This window comes from Pelodiscus sinensis, chromosome 12 (genome assembly GCF_049634645.1).
Source record: "Pelodiscus sinensis isolate JC-2024 chromosome 12, ASM4963464v1, whole genome shotgun sequence".
In the NCBI taxonomy this organism is placed as follows: Eukaryota; Metazoa; Chordata; order Testudines; family Trionychidae; genus Pelodiscus; species Pelodiscus sinensis.
In genome coordinates, this window is record NC_134722.1 from 18,860,340 (window position 1) to 18,883,409 (window position 23,070).

General features: G+C 41.5%; 1 long non-coding RNA gene across 2 annotated transcripts in view; it reads right to left on the reverse strand.

Moving 5' to 3' along the window:
* Nucleotides 1-23,070, reverse strand: part of LOC112547006 (uncharacterized) — a 195,492-nt gene that overhangs the window by 123,061 nt on the left and 49,361 nt on the right. For both annotated transcript variants that reach the window (XR_012906808.1, XR_012906807.1), the window contains exons 2-3: nt 20,749-20,835; nt 2,380-2,479 (exon numbers count right to left, since the gene is read on the reverse strand). This is a non-coding gene — a long non-coding RNA (uncharacterized LOC112547006). The remainder of the gene's footprint in view (nt 1-2,379; nt 2,480-20,748; nt 20,836-23,070) is intronic.

Consider the following 23,070-nt stretch of genomic DNA (forward strand, 5'->3'; position numbering starts at 1 on the left):
ACTGCTTGCAAAAGTACTGTAGGGACATTGTGAGCACAACTTACAAAGGTAACAAAAAATTTGTCAACAGAACTGAAGGTGTTTGCAAGCTATTAAAAAAAGCAGACAATCATGATTGATGACTTCATTCCAGTGAAAAATTAGAAGTTGCCTCAGAAGTCTGGGTAACTTTATTCCAATCTGGTCTTGCATGGTAATATAATGTGAAGCAATGCAGTTTCTTATAGTTCAAAGAACAGCTTGCATCCCATGATACTTATCTAAGGATTTCAAAGCACTTTAGAAATACTAAAATGTATAGCAGTCTGTGTGTTATTCAGGAATTATATTAGACCTGGCTAAAAAATCTCATTGCATGAAAAAATTAATGTGTGTTGGTTTTTTGTGGGTTTTTTGTGTGGGGGGGGAGATCCTCAGTCAGGATGAAGAGACAAACATGAATATTTGTGTAGGAAAGAATTTCCAGGAAGATTTTGTTTCAGAATTTCACTTTCTGCTTGCCTCCAGCAGCTCTTTACCTCCTTCGAGCTGACTGCCAGAGACACAATTAGGCCAGGAGAAAAACAGTGCACCAATCTGCTCAGCCTCTGGCAGTACACCGGGAAGTTTTTTCTTTTATTTCTCAGTGTACAAGTGAAATTGTCAAGAGCTTTCAAAAGCAGGCGACCAGTGAACAATCATTATTTAGTTTATTGGGCAATTCTTTGGTAAAATTGAAAGTTTCCCTTTGCAAAATTATGGTTTTGTGAAGAACACATTTACCATTGGAAAGCCATTCTGTCAGAAGATGCTCAGCCAACCAGCTCTAATTAGAATATTTATGTTGTAGCTAGATAAAGTTAGGCATTATGGTTAAAGCCCAGACTTTTACAGATATTTAGAAATTGTTGCATTCAACATAGCAAAGTCTAAGTCTGTTTTCAAAAGGGATTTTAGGCATGTGGTAGCCAATATCCCATTTACAATCAACAGGATTTTGTCTTCTAAGTGCCCAAATCCCTTTTTGAAAAGAGCCATAAAGCATTGCCACATTTGGCATAACAAAGCTTAACACCTTTAAAAGTCTGGTTCTAAATAATGCTCAAAGACAGGAAATGAGAGGAAAAAACTCATTAACTTCCTACAGGCAAAAGCCCATAGAAAGCTGGCCAAAAAGTCCCTTTCATAAATCTAGACATAGACCTTACACATCTATTTGCCTACCTCCCAGTTCCCTTTTGCTAGAAGTTAGGAATGGGCAACAGGAGATGGATTACTTGAGTACTTCTTCTATTCATTCCCTCTGAGGCACCTAGCCCTGGCCATTGTCAGAAAACAGGATTCTGGGCTTCATGAGCAGTTGCTCTGACCCAGTATGGCTGTTCTTAGGTTCCTATCTACACAATTTTACTCTTATCACTGCAGTATCCAAGTTCCTGGCTCTGCAATTTTCATAACTATAATGCATGCATATAACATTTAGTTCTATGAGTTTTGCACAATTAACAACTGTACGAAATGCTTCAGAGCGCCAACTTCAACAATATAAGTGGGTTGTCCACATCAAGCCTCTTTTTCCTTTTAGTTATTTGGACTTCTATCGTGACTAGTGATTACTAGATTATAATAGAACCTTATACATTGAATTTTCTGCCATGATTTTTTTCTGGCAGGCAGCCAGCCAGATTTTTAGCCATCCAGATGTCCTATAATGTCTTTTCTGTATTGCCATAATCACCTGTGGGCCTCTGCATTTAACTCACCCCTACCACCTTCTCTCCCTTTCTACATATGAAGGTTTCAAACTGTTTCAGTGCGAAATGAAATAGTAGGAGAGCGGCTTCATTCAGCTTAAAATGTAACATTCCACCTCCCCCCACTATCTCATTTACATTATGAAAATAACTTTGCTGGGGGGTGGGGTATCTTATATCTCCAAATGTATCTGGAAAAAATAATTAGCTAATGTTCACATAGGAGGAGAAGTACAGCTATTCTCACAGCTGAGTTTTATTTCTTTCTGCCAAAGTACTTGAATGAACACCCCTGCCAAGAGCACTTCTACAAAGCCAGCTGTTGAATATCTGAGTACCGTAAGGTTTATGAAACCTTGATTGTATAGTGATCTTTTGTTAATATCAACATCTCATTACAGTTCAAAGACTATATTCAAGCAATTTTTTTTCTTTTCAACATGTGGAAAAATGCAAGAAGTAGGGTGGAAAAGGTGCATCTCAAGATATAACCCCCCAAATGAAGTGTTCATTTTCCTGCTGGCATGAGAGGGTCAGATTTGAACATTGCACCCCAGCTTAGAAGAAATGACACAAACACTAAAGAAGTTACTGTGACAGGACCCATGTCTGTAGTGTCCACTGTGTCCCATGGGGCATGGCTCACCCTGTTGTAGTGTCTCCGCTGGTCTGTTGCCATTTCTCAGAAGTCCAGTGTAGCGATGCTTTGGCTTTCTGAGTTCCACCTCTCCCAGGGTGTTAAAATCCTAAAATAAAGGAATACTAGGCACTCAAAACAAGGGCTGTCACATCATGCGAGCACCCCCATTTGGCCTGCACTCTGTCTTAAATAGGGTTGCCAGATGGTTGAAACCAAAATACTGCATCCCCCCACCCCGAAAAAAATACCGGGGAAAAAATCTGAAAAAAAGAGGGGGGGGGGGAGGGAGGGAGACCAAATTGTCGAGCCAAAAAAAAAAAAAAAAGAGACTCCAAGACATAAGCAAAACAAAACAAAACAAAATTAAAATAAAACAGCGTGTCCCCTTTAAGAGTGAGTGCAAGGATAGGAACAGCAGAGAAGTTGGTCATCAGCCATTTTGTGCCAGCAGCCTTGCGGAACCAGGCAAGCATGGGGGTTGGGACTCGGGGGGAGGCCAGACACTGAGTGTTTGTAGGGTTGCCAGGTGCCCGGCATTTTTGCCTCCTGGCCAGGGGAAAAAAATCAGAAAATACTGGGCATTTTAGGTGTCCAGTATTCTGAATTTTACCAGACAGGAGACAAAAATACCAGATTGCCTGGGTGAATACCGGACACCTGGCAACCCTACAGCCTTGAGGCTACTCAGCCCTCCAGCTGAGTCCCACTCTGTGTAATCGCAAACCCCTTCCAGCGTATACCTCTAACAGAGGCCCATCCACAGTCCATTCTCTCAGTCTGTTTCCCCCACTCAGTAGGAGAATAGCACTTCCAGGGCTTCTCCTGGAGACAATGTTCTAACAACTCCCCACTCTGAGCATTCCTTGGGTCGGTCGGTCTGTCAGCCAGCCACCCCAACCTTCTCCCTTCCAGGCCTGGGCTGCAACTGAGCTGCCTGTAGTCCTGCAGCTTCTTATACAGTCCCTCCTGTCTTCTGATTGGCTAATTCCTCTTTAGAGACTCTACTCTCTAGGAGAACTTCTCCATGACCCTTTTTGCTTTAGGGCCTAGCTCTATTTCATGGTGTCACAGGGTTTTCTGTTCACTACTGGGACAACTCTTTGTGGCTGCATCTGGGGGAAAACAGCTCTCAACCAGGCCAGTATCCTCTTCCACCATTTACTTACCCTGCAGCCTTCCTTTCTGTGACTTCGTGTGCTCTCTCCCTTCATGACTCAGCCCTTCAAGTAGGGCATTATATATCCCCCCCCCCCCCCCACACACACACACACACTTCCCAGAGTGTTAGAGGAGTTTGGCATTTCCTGCAATGCTATGCCACTTCCCAGGGTAAACCTACTATGCTTGGCTCCTGCCCAGGGTCCCAATAATCAGCAGCCAAATTCTGCACAATCTCCAACCTCAGTGCTCTTTCCCTGGCCTGCTTCTTACTCTGCCTCCCACACTTTCTACTCCATACTCATGGGCTGTTCTACATCGATGTGATCTTGCGCCAAAGCAGCTGCTTTTGCGCAAAAACATGCTGCCTATCTACACTGGTGGGGAGTTCTTGTGCAAGAATGCTGATGTTCTAATGTGTGAAATCAATGCTTCTCGTGCAAGAACTATGATGCTCCTGCTCAGGAATAAGCCCTCTTGCACAACTGTTCTTGCACAAGAGACCAGTGTAGACAGTCAACATGAATTTCTTGAGTAAGAAAGCCAGATGGCTAAAATGGCCATCGGAGCTTTCTTGCGCAAGAGTGTCTACATTGGCACGGATGCTCTTGTGCAAAAGCACCTCTTGCGCAAAGGCACGTGCCAGTGTAGACGCTCTCTTACACAAATACTTTAACGCACAAACTCTTGTGTTAAAAAGTATTTGCGCAAGATCATGCCAATGTAGACATAGCCATGGTATGAGCCTTTCCCCATGGCTAAAGAGCAACTTCCACAATGGCTTTCTATTTCAGCCTGTTTCTCCCCCAGCTGAGGTTTATCATCTATTGTCAGTGCAGCCAGATTCTCCAGCACGTGCAGCTTATAAGAGTAATGGGCCCTATCTGCACCTTAACTACTCCAGGACTGGGCTGACAGGAGCACCCCATCACAAGGGATATTGTGATAGTTTCAGAGGGCTACATCTTAAGTCTAGTTCTACTGATTTATGTCAGCTGGGGATTTGCTGACATAATGTACACTTGTAGCTAAACAGGGGGAAAATTGCAACATAGAAAAGGGTCTGTTCAAGGCTCATTTACCACCCCAAATAATCGTGCTTCTATTAATGGGTTTGGGGCGGAGGTGTATCAGCACAGATTTGGCCTGGTATTTGTGTGCAGCCATTTAAATATGAAATCGGTTAAAGCTTCACAAATGTACAGTAAATCCTTTGTAAGTAAAAATAAATGTTATCTGCATTTGGAAAAAAAGTTGTTTCCTACATCCTCCAATCTCTAAGGTAAAGGTCACTGCTAAGGGGTTGCACTGTCTTTTATCGTTCATTGCACACAGCTGCCCATAATAGCATTCTTTTATGAACTGTAGCCATGACTTAAGAAGGATTAAACTTCTGACATGGAAAGCATTCAGTGAGATCAGAGCTTTCTAAAGAGAGAAATACCTGAGGGACAGGAATGGAAAGTCTCAGACTCCAGATTCAAATGGGTACATACCCAATTTAGACATGTAAATCCTCCAGAGAATACCAGAAATTTGGAGCAGAGAACTAGAAAAAGCTCTCTCATGAGATAACATGTTCCTATGCACCCAAGAACGTTAGCAATTTGCTAGGAAACAGTTTTAAAAAATCTCTCTTCATTATTAAAAAAGGATATCCTCAACATTCAAATGAACCCATTTGTTTAAATAAATCTCAACAAATTCTTAGTACCAATAGATAAGTAGACAGCTGAACATTCCAAATCCAATACACGATATGTGTATTATATATGGTAGTATATAATATACGACACATACACAAACAAAACTTATATATCATTCCACTTGATAATGTCTTTAACATCTTACATAATCAAAATCTAAGATTTTCAAAAGGTCTAAATGATGTTTAGGCATCCAACTCCTACTGAAAGTTAACAGGAGTGAGAATCTCAGAACTTAACTAGATGGGAAGCCATGAAATAGAATGGTAGATCTACTACAACAGCAATCTCACCTCTAGCAAAATTGCCAATCCTCATACAATTCCTATTCAATATAATTTTTTAAAAATATCTGCCTTCTGGATGGAAGTACAGTAAATTTCATACATTTCACAACTACTCCAGCCTTCTGTTATACTACTAGTGACTAACTACCTGTCATTGTAAGACAAGGCAGAATATATGGCAATCAGGCTGCATAGATTAGCAGTTCCACCACAAAATCTCTAATGCAGTCTTCTGCAGCCTCAGAGGACTGGGAAAATGAGCAGAATCATTAATGGCCTTTACTGCTGCTGAGCCCCCAAAAGCTCATGAAAGCTTCAGTGGCCTAGCAGCTGTGGAGGATATTTATCTTACTGAAATTAGGGCCATGCAAGCATGTTAAAGTCCCTAAAGTTAACACCATTAGAAGACACATTTCCTTGATGATTAAACATTAAATGCATAAGTATTTCAAAGCTTTTGAAATAATTCAGAACTAATGAAAAATTAATTGATTCTTTACATTTCTTCAAATAATGATGTATAAAAATAGTGTGTCAACTCAGTCTTGTATCAACTATTGCAATAATTAATTACACATTTCCCAATAGCTATCCATAGTTGGGTTTAAAACATATGAAAATATCATAATTAATTTGCAGTTTCAAATAAATAGACAACTGAAGCCAAGAAATATGAAAACTTATAATTGTTTTCATTAAAGTCTGCACAATAATCAGTGTCACTGGAAATTATTTCCTGAACTCTTTGAGTAATAGTTATACTTTCGGGACTTGATTCATCATTACAATGCTCCAGTTTTAGACTGATGTAACCCCACTGATTTCAAATGCGTGTTTGTTATTTTTTAAATCCCATGTGCAGCATTTATCACACAATATATCTTGTCATTGTAGTGCTAAATATTGTTATATGATTATTGAGGGTTCTGAACCTTAAGTTGCTAAGCTTCCTTCACTCACATTGGTTCCGTAGGAATTAAGGATGGTTGGTATTACACAAAAAGTTTACAACCCTTTCTCTTGCAGGGAAAGTGGTGCATTCCCAGACAGGGGAAAGATGAATTCCCAAGAAGACCGGGGGTTGGTTGGGTTGGGACGGGACAGGACATGGTAGGTGTGGTGGACATGAAGGTGATAGGTAATAATAATATAAATCTTGTAGGTGACTTTGTCATGTGAGGATGTGCACCATCAGTAGAAACACATGCTGTTGGCTATGGGCATTGTGGGTGCTCTGTTAATCCGCTGGGTGGCATGGGAGTCTATCGTGGGTGGCTACCCATGCACTCAGCTTAGGGAACACTGACTGGTGACTCATGGTTATTCAGAGAGGGAAAATTCCCTCTTGACTTGAAGTTCGGTGTCCTATCTATTCTTTTCAGTTTACAGTTGTCTCAGTGTCTTTCCACTAAGTTTAGTGGGTCACCATTGTCCTTTCCTAGACTGGACAATGGATAGTGACTTGTAGCTAGCTTCCTGTAAACTGGTTTGGGAGGTGCCCTTCCCTGCTTGACTACTTACTGAGCTGCTGTGAAGTGTGTAGGGATAAAATAGCAAATAGCCTATTGATATGTAGGTAAGATCCTGAACCATGGTCTCTGGTTAAGCTTTTCCATGTAGACCCATGCTGACTAGCCTGGGCAGAAGCATGAGGCCTAGCCAACAGACAACGGGCCCTAGGAATAACACAGAAAAACAGCCCCGCCTGTGAATCACAAATGGAAGGCGCCAAAGTAGCATAAAACTAGGTGTGAAGCCATAATTGAACACCCTTATTATGAGTTTCACACACACAAACAAGGCCAAGACCCTCATAGTCTGCCATCATGGGAAAGAAACAACAGCAGCCTTCTCAAGGCCAACCACAGATTCAGGGAAAGGCCTAACATGTCAATATGAGATGACACCCTGCCTCCCTAACAATTCAAGTCCGCAGATACACCAGAATGATGTTATAAACAATTGCTTTGCTGTTTACCTGATATTACTTGGTCTTACCAGGTCTTTTTGCTTTATACCCCTAGACTTATGAACTGCACCCTGCGCCTGTCGGGAAAGCACCATCATCACTCCTATGGATCCCAATTAGAATGTAGTTTATGTATTGCAAGGCAATTCTCGTAGGGGGAGGGGAGGCAATACTTGTATTTTAACAAATGTGTTGACCTGAGCTATGGGTGGAGCTACTATGTAATCTCTTAGACTATTGGCTTATTGTGTTCATTATGTTCTGCTGCCAGAATCTATCCTGGGGCTCAGGAACTTCCACTCTGTCACTTGTCTCCACCCATTGGCTCCCTATATAATCTATTGTGATCAATTTCTTAGCAGTGCTCACTAAGCCTAAGTGGCAAGGTAACACTCCACCAGCGCTGTGCATAATAAACCCTCCTGCTTGAATCTACACGGTATCTACATTTTGGTTTCCAACAAAGTGGACATGTGTTAATTAATTGAAATTAAACAGCACAATTTTCCATTTACACAAATATATAAATAGCTTTGGATCAGGTTCAGAGCAATACAAACTTTTATAGAAGACCTTGCTCATTATATTTGTATAGCACAATGGCTTTGTATCTAATTTGTTGGTTTAACTGGTTGTTTATGGGGGAGTTAAAACTTCTGTTCTCTCCTTGCGTGACTGGACCCCGATTGTCACAGTCTGACTTTGTTTTGTGGCAGCTAACAGCCAGTAAAGGGACCCCTCTTAGTCTGTTTTAACTAGAGTAATAATGGAGCACTCCTTTAGCAGATCACTTTAGGAGAAAGTTCAATCCCTGTATGTTCCTAGAATTAAAGCCACTTTTCCATCCTGCAACTTAGGTCCTACACCACACACAATACAGCCAGACCCTGCAATCTGTCTCACAAACTGCATACGCAATTGTTTCATAACTCATTCTAATGTCTAGAAAGGACTCAAAATTGCAAAGGCAATTATTCATTTATATATGTATATGTGTTTCTTTCCTGTTGTTGCTCTTGTTACAATATTCTGATTAAAATAAAAATCAAAAATAAAATCACCGAAAGAAGAGATGTGTACCTTAAAAAACAGCCCTGAAACAATTTTAATTTTACAAAAATATGCTAATTTGAGGCACATGCGAACTTTCTTCTAAGTCCCTGAAAATTAAGGCCTAGAATTTAAGACTTGATATACTATATGCAGACCTATTATTAGTACCTAATGTTTCAAATGAAACATTGTATTTGAGTAATAATTAAAGCCTTCTGATGCTTTTGTTTACCCGCGTAAGCTCTGAAAATATTAATGATGGCGAATGGAGACAAACTCCCCTTCCGGGGCTTTTAAAAAATTCTGCTCAAAGTTCTTGAGAATTCACCCTTTTCAAATGCAATTTAATTCCACTGAAAGAACTTGAACTATGATGGACACAAACAGGAATACTAAATGAAATAAATATTGTGGAGCTGTCAAAAGGAATTTGTATGGACAGAATCCGTATTCTCCCTCTGTCTCTCTCTCTCTTTCTTTCTCTTGCTTTCTCTGTGTTCTCCTTTTCACATCTGATGTTGAATAATGGTTCTTCTGGGTAGGACTCATTCCTGAAGACCAGTCCCATTCAATTCCACTATGGATTGAATGCTTGTCTTCCAGAATATGCCTTTGCCTTCTCTAGAAGAGGAGGTTACTTAGCAATGCAGGAACTGATGTTCTTCAAGATGAGTGTCCCCACTCAGGGTATTGATACGCCCCTACACCTTTGCACAGAGATTTCTACAGCAGCGTACACATAGGCTGTGCACGTTAAGTGCCTATCTCACACACCAATGGTGTGCCAATAGCATGCATGCACAGCCCATCTCCTCAGTTCTTTCTCTACAATGGAGACTGCTCCAAACTCTGAAGTATAGGGATGGAAGGTGGGTAGTGGAGCAGTAACATCAGTTACTGCACAGATGAGTAACCTCCTTCTCTTCTTCTTTGGGAGATGTCTCTGCAGGAGCTCCCATCCAGATAGCTGCAAAACAATATCTCTTAATTAGGCAGGGACTTTGGATGTGGTAGTGAAGCTGTAGACAGTGCCAATCTGCCCATTCTAGTATCAGTCAAAGGCTCTTGAGTGAGAGCATAATGCTTCACAAAGATATGTTCTGAAGCACAGGTGGTAGCTTTCCAAATACCTGCAAGTGGAATGTTGAGTAAGAATGACACAGACATTGCTACAGATCTGAAGGCATGTGCCCTAATTGAAGTGGGAGGGGAGGGATTAATGTTCTTTATTTGCTAGCATAGTCAGATGCAGTCTGCTATCCAATGTGATAATCTTTGAGAACAGATAGATTTGCCTCTAGATCATTCTGCAGTGGAGATGAAAAGTTTAAGGGAAGCACAAAACAGGATAGTGCCCTGCGTACATCAAGCATATGCATCGTTGATTCAAAATTATTGGCATGTTTTTTCAGGAAGAAGAAAGGTAAGTGCATGGGTGGCAGGAAAAGGCCCAGCTGAGGAAGGCAAGTCCCAGCCCCGCCTCTTCCACCCAAAGCTCCACCTTCTTCCCCTCTTGCCCCCCGTGGAGTCAATCCCGGCCCAATCAAAGCCCAGGCCTTCCTGGACACCTGGAGGTTTGGGACTACCATGCCAAGGCCCCAGCCTTCCTGAGCAGCCAGGGAGTCAGGACTTCCCCAGTGGCCATGGAGCACAGGCATTTTTGGGAAGGCAATACCTTCCCTTGCCTATATTACCTACCACCGATGGGCAAGTGTATAGGTTAACTAGTGAGGAAAGGCTAGTGGACTTTGGGGAGAAATGTGGGATGAATTTGAAAGGTGACTTTGTCCTTAAAAATATAGCATATGGTGGGTCATTCATGAGCGCCCCAATTTTCCCTACACAAGTGAGGGCCAAGTCCCAAGACTGAATAGGCATCTAATTTCTGAGAATCTTTTTGTAATGGGATGCACAAAAAGAGAAGTGTCACCAGCTCCAGTGATTGCTGACAGATGGACTTCATGGAACAGCATTGTTTAAGGTGTAGGAGATAGTCAAGCATTAGCAGAAGCAGGGGGAAGCAGGATTAGTTTGTCTAACAGAACACAAGTCAGAGACCCTGGTCCATTTATGAAGTAAGTGGTATATGTTGACTACATTCTGCATAGTACTTGTTCAGAGCAATCTACCATCAGTAAGTTGGGGTTATGAGTTTGAGCTTTGGGTTGTGATAACAGGTTTGGAGTGGGTAGGAGTGCAATTGGGAGGCAGACGGAAATTCTGGTGACAAATAGGTACCATGGTTGTCTGGGTCATATAGGGTCTATCAGTATGATCATTCAAACTTTTTGTACTACTCTGTGAAGCAGGGGTATAAAAGGGCATCAATAGGCTGTCACTTCATCTGATCAGGAATGCATCTTCCAGAGAGTACTTTCCTAGATATGCCATGGAACAAAACTTTAGGAATTTCTTGTTGGTTGTGGTTTGCAGATTGATTTATTTGCAGGTATCTCCATACATTGAACACATTGTCTAAGATCATATCATTTATTTCCCATTCATGCTCAAACATAACAAATCTGCTGACTTAGTGGTGTTTAGTGCTCTGGATACACAGGATGCTAAAATCTTGTGTCGAATGCATTAATTTCAGTTTCATGATCTCTGGTGACTGGGATCACGCTCCCTGCTATCAGTTTATATGAAACATACATGTGATGTTTTCGGTGAGGATCTTGATGCTTTGGTCCCTGGTGTGAGAAAGAAATTGGAGGCAGGTATATCAGATCACTCAAAACTCCAAGAGGTTTATGTGTAGTGAAGCTTCTGGGGGGGCATAAGCCCTATGTGGCATGGTGTATCATGTGTGCCCATGCTGGTGAGGGATGGGTCCTCACCATCCCTCCAGTGCCCATGCTGGTGAGGGAAGGACCCATGGTAATTATCACATGGGGGGACTGAACTCTAAAACATAGCTTGTGTGGGAGAATCCACTAAGTGAAAAAATCTTTGACTTGATGGATATAGTTAAGAGTCTATGCTAACTAAGCTAACAACTAAAATAACTATTTGAGAGCGAAAAACTTAGAATTCAGCAGAGTCACTCAGTCTCAGGATGGGGATGACAGAGAAGGACAGGAGGAGACGGGCTGCACACATGCTCTATTGGGGTACAGGCAGTCCCCGACTTACGTGGATCCGACTTACGTCGGATCCCTAGATACGAACGGGGTAGGCAACTCCCGCACATGCGCAGCAGCATTCCCGGGGCTCGCTCACCTGGGTCCTAGGATCCTCCTCCTCCTCGGGCCGGCTCCGACTGGGGTCCCGCAGAGCTGCCGGGCAGAGGAAAAGTGCCTCCCCACGCCCGCTGCCCCCCCACCCTCCTGCCAGCAACAGGCTGCCCCCTCCCCTGAGCAACAGGCTGCGGAACAGACAAAAGCAGCCTCTCTGCCCCTCCTCCCCTCTATACATGCCGGGCTCCCGGAGCGCAGCAGCGTCCCCGGGGCTCGCTCACCTGGGTCCTAGAATCCACCTCCTCCTCCTCTTCGGCCGGCTCCAACTGGCCTCTGCCTGCAGCAGCTGGCCACAGGGACAGGGATCCCGCAGAGCTGCCGGGCAGAGGAAAAGTGCCTCCCCACGCCCGCTGCCCCCCCCCCGCGGCCTCTCATCCTGCACTCCTCCCCCTCCCCCCCTGCCAGCAACAGGCTGCCCCCTCCCCTGAGCAACAGGCTGCCGAACAGCAGACAAAAGCAGCCTCTCCGCCCCTCCTCCCCCTATACATGCTGGGCTCCCTGGGCAAACAAAGACTCCACCAAAACAAACAAAGTGCTGGCCTCATTGTGTTAGCAAAAAAAGGACCCTCCTCCTAGAACCCTGGGTGGTGTGTGGAAATAAAGCTATTAGCTCAAAGCATGGTGCAGAGCTGTTTGGTATTTGATGAGTTACTCCTTTAGTCCTGAGTTTGTCACAGGGACAGAAATAGATGTGAAATCTTCTGAACAGGGGAACAGACATTAGAGGGGAGTTAACCTTTCCCTATGCTATCCAAAACTAAAAAAAATGTTTGGCTAGAGTTTCCCCTACAATATGTACCAGTTCCGACTTACATACAAATTCAACTTAAGAACAAACCTACAGTCCCTATCTTGTACGTAACCCGGGCACTGCCTGTACTGTCAGTGTGCGAGCCAAGCACTGCACATGTGCAGCCTGTGCAGAATTTCCAATCAAAGGTGCAGCCTTACACCAACATCTGGAGCCAAGCACCCACAAGAACATCTCTAGAAGAAGAAACAGAGCTTCTCTTGATAGGATGTTACAATTAATTTCTATGGATTTGCCAGCAGAAGCCACTCATATGGGAAACACTCTATATTCCACCCTTCACTACTCCAATCATTAGTGCTTCTTATTAATAACAAAGAAATATATTATTACAAGTAGTTATTCAACACTCACTTGTCCAGTCCACAACTGTTACTTTTTGGATGGGCTAAAGATGCATTAGAAATGGAACATGAAGTTCAGACTCCAAGGACAAAGGTAGATGAGCTGAAAAGTCAAGCACCAGCAAATCCTTGCATTCTTTAAATAAGCACTCACTGCTATTGTTATATAGTCATCCACTTTGCCCCCCAGAGTTATATTGTGATTTTTAATGTTAATGTAACAAGAAGTGCCCAAAAGGTGCAGAATAAAGCAGCCTCTATTAGTCTTTCATAAATAGAGACAACAGATTCTATTAGAGACATAAACTTCCCAGCATATGGTAGATTATAGCATATCGAAGCACTGGCAATTTCAATTATATGGCATTTGTCTTACTAAATCATAATCAATACCTGCCATTTCTAATGGGTAAATAATCATGCCATCCAACAAAAACAAATCCTGTCCAAAACTACAAATTAAAGAAGTAGAATACTTAAAATTAATTTTAACCAAATGTATTTTTTCCCCTGCAGCTGTTAATAAGTCCCAGGGCTGCAGCAAAATGAGAAAAAAATTCCACAGAATAATGATACTTCACTTTTGAGGGTGTAAATCAAGCATGACAAGGCTCATGCTCCAAATTATTGTAATACTTTTAACATTGCATTTACAGAAAACAGATGAAAAATTCTTAGCTATATTATCCAATCCTTCTGCAAAAATGAATACATTTCTATCAAAGAAATCATCATACAATGAAATCATGGGACTTCTGCCTTCCTTTTATTCTACATACAGAAGCACAGCTCATTATACTCTGCTAGCTACTCAAGCACTGTTTCAGCTAAGACCCTTAAGCATGTGACTAGCAAGAGGAGAATGAAGTGGGACAGCAAAAAGACCAATGTGAGAAATCTCTCTTCTTTCTGTAGGACTACTAGATTTCTTTCAAACATCTCTAGCATGTCTTGTCTTCATCTAGCTTACATCCCAATAGTTTTAATAGGCTTTCCGCAAGTTCAAATTCCATGCGGTTATATCAACATACATTTGCAGAGAAAATTGCTGCTACAGGTTTGGAACCATCAAATCTGGATTGAATGAATGAATATCAATCTATATGGTAGGTCTAAGGTAACGTGTGAGAATGATTTGTGTCATTTGAAAAAGCTTCCAAATCCATTAGACTGCATTTTACAGAGTTAGCCCCTTTAATTTGAACCTATCTTAGATTACCATCATTGTCTTGTCAGAAGGGAGAAAGAGACAGCTATCTAATATATATATATTTCAGAGAATTTGTCTTTTTGCGTTTGTCTGTGTGTCTGTTTTTCTATCCCTCAACCAGGGGACTTGTATCCCTCCCACCAGTTGTGCTCACTGCAGCTGCAGTGGCCATGGAGAGGCACTTCTCACCTGGCCCCAAGCTACTGTGGTGAGAGGGCTGGAGTTATCCTCTCTCCCCAGGGCAGCCTGCATACTGAATCCTTCATACCCAGTCCCACATCAGAATAATTATTTAAATGAAGTAAAACAAAATGTATTTGAGTTAAGGACCCGAGCTATGCCAAGTAAATCTTCTATAACATTTATATTTAGCAAATGTAACTATAGGGTGGATTGTTCCAATCCAGGGAGTTTGCCAGACCAGAGGAGGTCAATGCTCCCCTACTGGCTGCCCTACTCCCTGGTTCCTCTCCCCTGGGCACCCAAGGCTGAGGCTCCCATCTTGCAGTCCTACTTGCTGCTGCCAGTCTCACTCGGCTGCTGCCAGCCACGCTACCACTGCGGATTTCCCCTAGTCTCTCTGGCCAGTGCTCCTCTGCTGCTGCTTGGCCTTGCAGCTGCTGGAAATTCCCTACACCACCTGTCCCCTGATATATGACATGGGATTCCCCAGCCGGGGCACCTGGCCACCCCAACCCGCTGCTGCTGAGTATTTCCCAGGGTTCCATGGCCGGGGCCACCTGGCTGCCACCAGCCCCACTTCCTGGGCCCATCCTGCTCCTGCTGGGTTCCCAGGGCTCCGCAGCTGCTGCCTGGGCCAACTAACACCAAGGCTTCCCTGGCTGGGGTTGAGGGATTGGGGCTCCCCATTCTCTGCCTGGATCCACTGACTCCAGGGTTCTCCAGCCGGGACCAGGGTTCCCAAGCCACTACCTATCTCAGCCACTACTGACCCAGCCAGGGCTTTTCAGCTCTGTGTTCTCCCAGCTGGCTCCCACTCTTGGCCTCCAGCGTTCTTTGGTCCAGCAACATCCATGGGCCTGCCAGACCACAGAGAATCTCCTTTGTCCAAAATCTTAGTCCCAGCCCCACCTTCATACTTTTTAACATGGAAATTGTTAGTCTAATATTTCCTATTGAGCTTAAAATACTCTTCCTTTAGCCAATGAAGATTGAGAGCAAAAAAAGTCCCTTATATGAGGAAGTGTGTATCAGAGTGCTGGCCCCTTCAGGGGAATCAGGGACCAGCCTACCTGTCACAGGATCCTGTAAGAGACAATGAAGGATGATGCACACTGGGGATTTACCTCAGCATAGCTACATCTCTCAGCACTGAAAAACCTGCATGCCTGAGAGATGTAGCTATATGGAGAGTTACACTGAGCTCAAGGAGGTGGCATTAGCTACTGAGACAGGAGAACTCTTCTTATCATTGTTGTGAGTGTCCACACTGAAGTACTTTCATTTCAAGAGTATATGTACCCTGAGTCAAGTCAACCTACCTGGAAGTAATGAAATCTATTCATGGCTGATTAGTGGCTAATTAGCCAGTGTGCCTGAAAAAAAATCATTAGGACTCAGCAAAAGTGACTCCTGAGCAGAGAAACTGCTAGGACAGAGTATCAGAGCATCAGAACCAAGAGCCTTTAAAGTATGCTCCTAGAAAACAAAACTCCTCTACGGGCTTGTCTTCACTGCCTTAGATCGATGCTGTGATGGTCAGTCTTCCAGCGTTCAATTTATCAGGACTAGTAAAGACACACTAAATCAAATGCTAAGAGCACCCCCATTGACCATGACTCCTCGCAGTCATGAGGATTATGGAAAATCAATGAAAGTGTTTCTTCTGTCAATGTCCTGCTTTGGGGCTGCCCCAGACTATTGATGCAAGGTAGATCGACTACAACTACACAATTGTCATAGCTGGAATTTCGTATCTTGTATTGATTTTTCTCCACCAGTGAACTCCTGGCCTTAAAAAGAAAAACTCCCAGAGATGATAGAAACACTTCCTGAACCACTGCAGAATCCTGGGGAGGCACAGCTGGTTGCAGAAAGAGGCAGCAAGTGAATGCTGCAAGGAGTAAAGGCAAAGACCAAAATGATCCCAGCTTTGGGAAGGAAAACGGAGGAATCTAGAGCCAAGGAGAGTGAGGTACTCAAGCAACAGTGAAATGCTGGAGGACAGAGAAGAGAGAGACTTTATTTTTGAATATCTGAATTTACATAAAGTAGACTCAGCAGGGGACTTTTGTTTGCGATGTGGAGCTCTATAAGGAGAACTGAAGAGGCTGAGAAAAAGGGGAGAGCACCTACAGCATTAAACTTGGCCAGGAGGTACAATAGAAGAGATATCTCCTGTGACATGGTGCAATCTATTGAAATCATAGACGTTATACCAAGACAAAAGACCTATATTTGTTAGCCCCCTTGGACTATTAGCACTCAATATATTGCATTATTGAAGTAAATCAATGAAATCTAAATAAGTCAGATAAAACAAGAAGAATAGTAAGAGGTTGTATAGTGTCTTTAAATATCCTCTTATCTCTTCACCCCTTATGCAGTACATTTTTACTGACAGTAAATTTTGTTATATTGGAAAAAAAAATCACTGAAACTTTATAAACATACAAAACTCAAGCTTGTTTCTGTTACACGTAAAAGCTATGGATTATTCATTTTGCCTGTCAAATATGATATACGCTTATTATTGGGGTATTGTAAATAAGTCACTAAGAAATAACCTCTCATTTTGTTATGGAGTCATTTGAATTTCTTTTAGAAAACATACCAGTCTTTGTTTATGTTTGCTCCCAATGGAAATGCCTATCTTTAAAATTTGCATGTAAAACACTTCCAATTTACTAAACCAAGGAACTGAAGCCATTTTCCTTCTTTTGTTTTGTTTATGTCTTGCTTTATGTGATTACCATTCGTGACCAGAATCAAACTATGGCTGACCATTATATGACCTAGTAGCACAATGTTGTGCAAACCATTTACTGAGGATCCTTAGCTGTGTAAGGGTGGCTACTCTGTTTCTAAATTAATTAAAAGACTTTTGAAGTCAAATCTCACAGCTATATAAAATCACTCTTTAATTTAGAAGCCTGTTAGACATGGTGAGTTTAAAGCCACTCTTACTGGCACATAGAAAGATAATTTATACCTGCTCTTTAGAGGAAAATCAGCCCCAAGGGAGTGCAGATAGTGCCCTGCTTTGCTCTATTTATTGAAAAAAACCTTTAAGGTGGAAACTCAAAGGAGCCCAAGTGAGACATTTTGCATTGAAAGTCATTGGGAGTTGGATGCATAAAATTCTTTAAGTACATCAGAAGCAAGAAGCCTGCTAACCAGCCAATGGGGCTACTGGATGATTGAGATGCTAACAGAGCACTCAAGGAGGATAAACCATTGTGGAGAAACTAAATGAATCTTTGCACCATTCTTCATGGCTAAGGATAGGAGGAAAATTCCTAAACCTGGTCCATTATTTTTAGGTGACAAATTTGAGGAATTGTCCCAGATTGAGGTGTCATTAAAGGTGGTTTGCTGCAAACCAACACATTAACAGTAGTAAGTTACTTGAACCAGATGATATTTTTGCTGACGAGTTATAAAGAACCTCAAATTTGAAATAACAAAACTGCTAACTGTCATATGTAACCCATAATTTAAATCAGCTGCTGTACCAGATGACTGGCAAATAGCTATCATGATGCCAATTTTTAAAAAAGATTTCAGAGGCTATCCTGACAATTATAGGCTAGTAAGCCTAATATCAGTACCTGATTGAAACTGCAGTAAAGAACAGAATTTTCAAATATATAGATGAGCACAAACTGTTGTGGAACAGCCAGCATGGTTTTTATAAAAGGAAATCATGCCAATCTACTAAATTCTTTGAAGGGGTCAACAATCATGTGGAAAAGGAGGAACCAGTTGATATAGTATACTTAGATTTTCAGAAAGCCTTTGACAAGTTTCCTCTTTAATAAATACAGGACTATATAGCACTTTAAAGACTAACAAGATGGTTTATTAGATGATGAGCTTTCATGGGCCAGACCCACTTCCTCAGATCAAATAGTGGAAGAAAATAGTCACAACCATATATACCAAAGGATACAATTTAAAAAATGAACATATATGAAAAGGACAAATCAAATTTCAGAACAGAAGGAGGATGCGGGGGGTGGGGAGAAAGGTAAATGTCTGTGAGCTAATGATATTGGAGGTGATAATAGGGGAAGCTATCTTTAATGGGTTCCCCAATTATCACCTCTAATATCACAACATGAAAGTATTACTTAGCAGTTTTAAAACAAGTAAAACGGAGTATTATTTTACTTAATGCACAATCTACCTGTGGAACTCTTTGCCAAAAGACCTTGCAAAAGCAAAGACAATAATGGGTTAAAAAAAGAACTGTGTAAATTCCTGGAGGATAATTCCATCCATGGCAATTAGATAAGAGGGGCAGAAATGCAAAACCATGCTCCAAAGTATGCCTAGCCTCTGTTTACCAGAATCTGGGAATGGACAACATGGGATGGATCACTTAATAATTACCTATTCTGTTAACTTCCTCTGAACCATCTAGCATTGGTCACTGTTAGAAGATGGGATACTGCAATAGATGAACTATTGGTCTGACCCAATGTGGATGTTCTTGTGTTCCTGTGTAACTCCACTGGGAAATTCTCACCTGTAAGCTTCTGATCCTGTCCCAGAGAAAGTGCAAGAATGACTCTTATGAACCCTCAACTTCTAGTGCAAACTCCATAGAATTTCCACCAACAAAGTTGTCAAAGCACTATGCTGATTCACCTACTTGTCCACAAAAGGAATAGGTTCTGTACTAGAAATGGTAGAAGGCTATTAACTGAGTATACCTTTGTTACATGCAAACACTTCACAATTCTGCAAAGCTACACAAATGTATTCAGTTGGTTCCCTGTCTCTAGAGATACCTCGTACAACCATAATCTGTATGATTTAGATCAGACACCTTATTTGTAATCTTAGGAAAGTTACTCTTTGGGTGACAGTGCAACCATCAAGTTCTAACTCAAGAAAACAGGAGCAAATACAACAAATTATATGCATGCGTCACTTGCATGTATACTAACAGTACACGCTATTAAGCTTATATGGCACATTTAAGACCTTCCAGAACTAAAGCAAAAAATAGCGCTGTATTGCTACCACTGGCTCAGCTCAGTAATAGGAACATTGAAAACACTCACACAGACAGGACTCCAGATGGTTGCTAGCATTTTAAGCACCATGTCATCTAATCTTGCTCTAAGCAGGGCTACCTATCATGGTGCTTAAAATGTCAGTGCCAGCCAGGGCCTCGTCTGTAATGGTGCTTCCACAATTGCTACCCTTGGTGGAGTAGCAGCAAGTGATGGAAACTTTAGAAACAAATTCTTAATGTTCAGGACGCCACAAACTTTTTTTTTTAATTTTAGCTTATGAGTAGTTGGGCTGGAAGTGACTGTTTGCTCAAGAAAACATGTGAGTTATTTGACTACTCACATGTAGGCAGTAGCTTAAATTTCAAATGCTCAACATCATTGTGAGTAAACATTTCTAAGAGACAGTCTTAATTTAAATACACATTCTAGGGGAAAAAATCAATTAGTTTACGGATATGTGGTAGATAAAAACAGACTAAATTCTTCATATTACTCAGCTGTCATTACATATTGTCACATATCAATATAAGTACACTTTATAGGTATAGACACAGATACCCTTTATGTATGTAAATACAAATAAATACAAATGACAACACCATGACAAGCTGCTATATAAAGCATAGTAGTAGCCAATACAAGAGGTTTTCTAGGTTTTTAAAAATAATAAATCATTGCAAAGTAAGTGTGATGTAATTTTCAGTCATGATTTTAGCTGTAATTGTGCTAATGGGAATTGTTTCAAAAGGCAGGGAAGCTTGAAGAGGAATTGCTTATTGTTAATGGATAATAGACTGAGAAGAGATCATAAATTCAAAGATACAACAAGCGTACAGTTAAATGCTAAGGTTTTTTTCCCATTAAACATCAATACAATTCAAAAATACAGTTTTAAAATTTACTGATTAGTTTTCAAAGTGATAAAAGAACTTTGCAATATTTTTATGCTGTCGGCTTTTACACACCTGACTACACCGGCTGCCACTTTTTCAAAGGAACATCTGGTTCATTAATGTCTAGAACTGTAGTATACAAGCATAAATGCTCATATAAAGGGAAACAGGGCTGTGAAATTGCAAGCTTCTTCTTAGGAAGTGCCTTTTGGACACCAATATGTGATTTTAAATTATATTTTTGCATCCTATTATCAAGATAAAAACCTGCCAGTAAATACAGTATCTGAATTCCACCAACCCCATACTTGTAAAATGTAGTCTTAGGCTATGTCTTCATTGCACAGGTAGCTTAGCATGGTTAGTGTCTCCCCACTGTGGCAATGGTGATGTCCTATATGCTGGGCTGGATGTCTAGTAGTTGGCCTCTGGTTCTTTGAGCCGCTTTAAACTGGGCCTCCCTGTGAATTCGTTCAGTGTGTTCTAGAACTCTCTTACCTTGGTACCTTTGCAGAAGTGCTCTTATGCGTCTTCTTGACATCTCACCTCAGTTTCACCAAGAGGTTGGTGTCAGCTTTAGGCCAACTGCCAATACACAAAAAAATATTCTTGGATGACATGTCTGTTTTAAAGCCATCAAATGCAGCAGAAATTCACAGGCAAACATGGGGTTAAAATGTTACACTGATGAAGGGAGGAGTTAAAAAAGAAAATTTGGCTCAGGTGGAGTTGTGAATTCGGATTCGAGGACTAACAGCACACCTTCTAGCTTGACAAGCCTATATGCTCATTGAAAGATGAAGTGGTTACCCACCAGGGCTGAGGCAAGAATGTTCCTGCAAGCTTGAGCATAAAACAACTGGTTAGAGGTTTTTCTGTGTGAGAACCAACAGGGAATTCGGGACAACACCTGAACTAAATCATGGGATAACTTTGCAGCGAAGATAAATTTTTATAGACTAAGGGTATGTCTACACTACAGAGGGGTTTTTTTTCAGAAAATGGCCATTTTCTGAAAAACATTCAATTACGTCCACACTGCAATCGCGTTCTTTCAGAAGAAAATCGAAAGAAGAGAGGAGTTTTTCCAACACTGGTAAACTTCTTTCTATGAGGAATAAGCCTTTTTCTGAAAAAGCTTTTTCGGAAAAAGGCATGTGTGGACGGGGAAGAGGGAGTTCTTTCTAAAGAAGAGGAAAAAGAAAGAAGTACAGGTGTCCTAGTGGCCACTTCATCCATAGTAATCACAACTTAAATTCGACATAGCATCCCAGGCCCACTGAAGACAGTCATTTAAAAATTGATGTCAGGGGGAGCCAAAGGGACAAATACTGCTCACTTTCACTTCGGTAGAACATGAGTAGAGCAAGCAGGATTTGGTGTAGGGGTGGGATACACATTTACAGGAACCAAAAGACTGAAATCTTCATGAGGTTAACTCAACCTTCATGTGTTCAAGAATTTGTGCATGGACTTTATAGCTCCCATAACACTTTTTATAAGAACAGAATTTCTCTCAATCTCTTTGGACAGTTTCCTCACTGGGAATACTATCCTGTAAAGCAACATCCAGCTCAGTTCAGTAATGCTGTAAAAAACTTTATCTTTATCTCTAGCTGGACTAAGTCACAGCATCATTTTTTGTATCTGGGCCTATAACATTTGCACCTACAATTTTGCACCTGAAAAAAGACTTGTGCTTCTAGCATCCTAATCTGTGCCTGAAAACAGGAGGTTACAGGCACAGGGTTCCTGATTTATGACATGTTAATGTTTTCTCAGGAAGAGGCTAGAGTTTTTAGACACACATAAGACCATCCTATGAATCTGTACCTTCATAAGAGGATGTTCTGTCTTTTCACAGCTGCTTTTCACTCAAAAAACCCACTAACTTAGCATTAAAGTAAAAATTAAGTATCATGAACAAATTACCTATACTGTAGTAGAGACATAATATATCATATATGTTTAAGTTTAATGTTGTACCAACTGTAAACGGCACTAGAAGAATTCTTCAAATTTATTTGGCTAACAAATCATAATTGAAATGATAGAGATGTCTCTCGAGCAGAGTTGCATCTGCAGAAGATCCTGGATGGACATTAATACATAACCTCAAATACATGGCAACCTTAATTTTGCCATTTCCTAAATTGTGAGTGCCATTTTTAAAACACTTCAGAGATAGAAGACACCAACATTCAAGCTTTATCTGCTGCAGCAGCAATATATTTGGCAGACAGGACTTCTTTGCCCTTTTAATACTGTGATGTTCTTGAGGTAAATCCTGGCAAAAGAGAACAGACCACAGAATGCAAGGCATTGGATTTAATTTTGTGAGAAGAATGGAATACCTAAAAGAGCGCTGGAATACTCCACGTTGACAACTGACAGAGATGTATCGATTCAATGTACTACCTCAGAATTTTGTAATTAAAAAGGCAGACAGCCTATCTAGCTGCTATCATCTGAGGAGACAGAAGCCCAATTTTTAATGAAATATTTTTACAGTTTTGTGTTCCATTTGAGAACATTTGCTTCTTTGGAAATGTTTGAGCTCTACTGCAAATGTTAAAAGAGAGAGACGTATAGCTGGCCAGGAAGTGATTTATATATGTAAACAAATGGTAAAGGGTCAGATTTTGATCCTTGCTCAGGGACCTTTGCCTGGGAGTAAGGGGTCATAAGGTGAGGCCTGCCGACAAGGGGTGAGGCTAAGGGAGCAAATGCCCAGATGCTCGGGCTATTTAAAATAGATTGGTGGCCCACAGTTACCGCTGCTGCTGCTGCTAGTGGCATAGCGGGGCTGAGGCAGGCTTC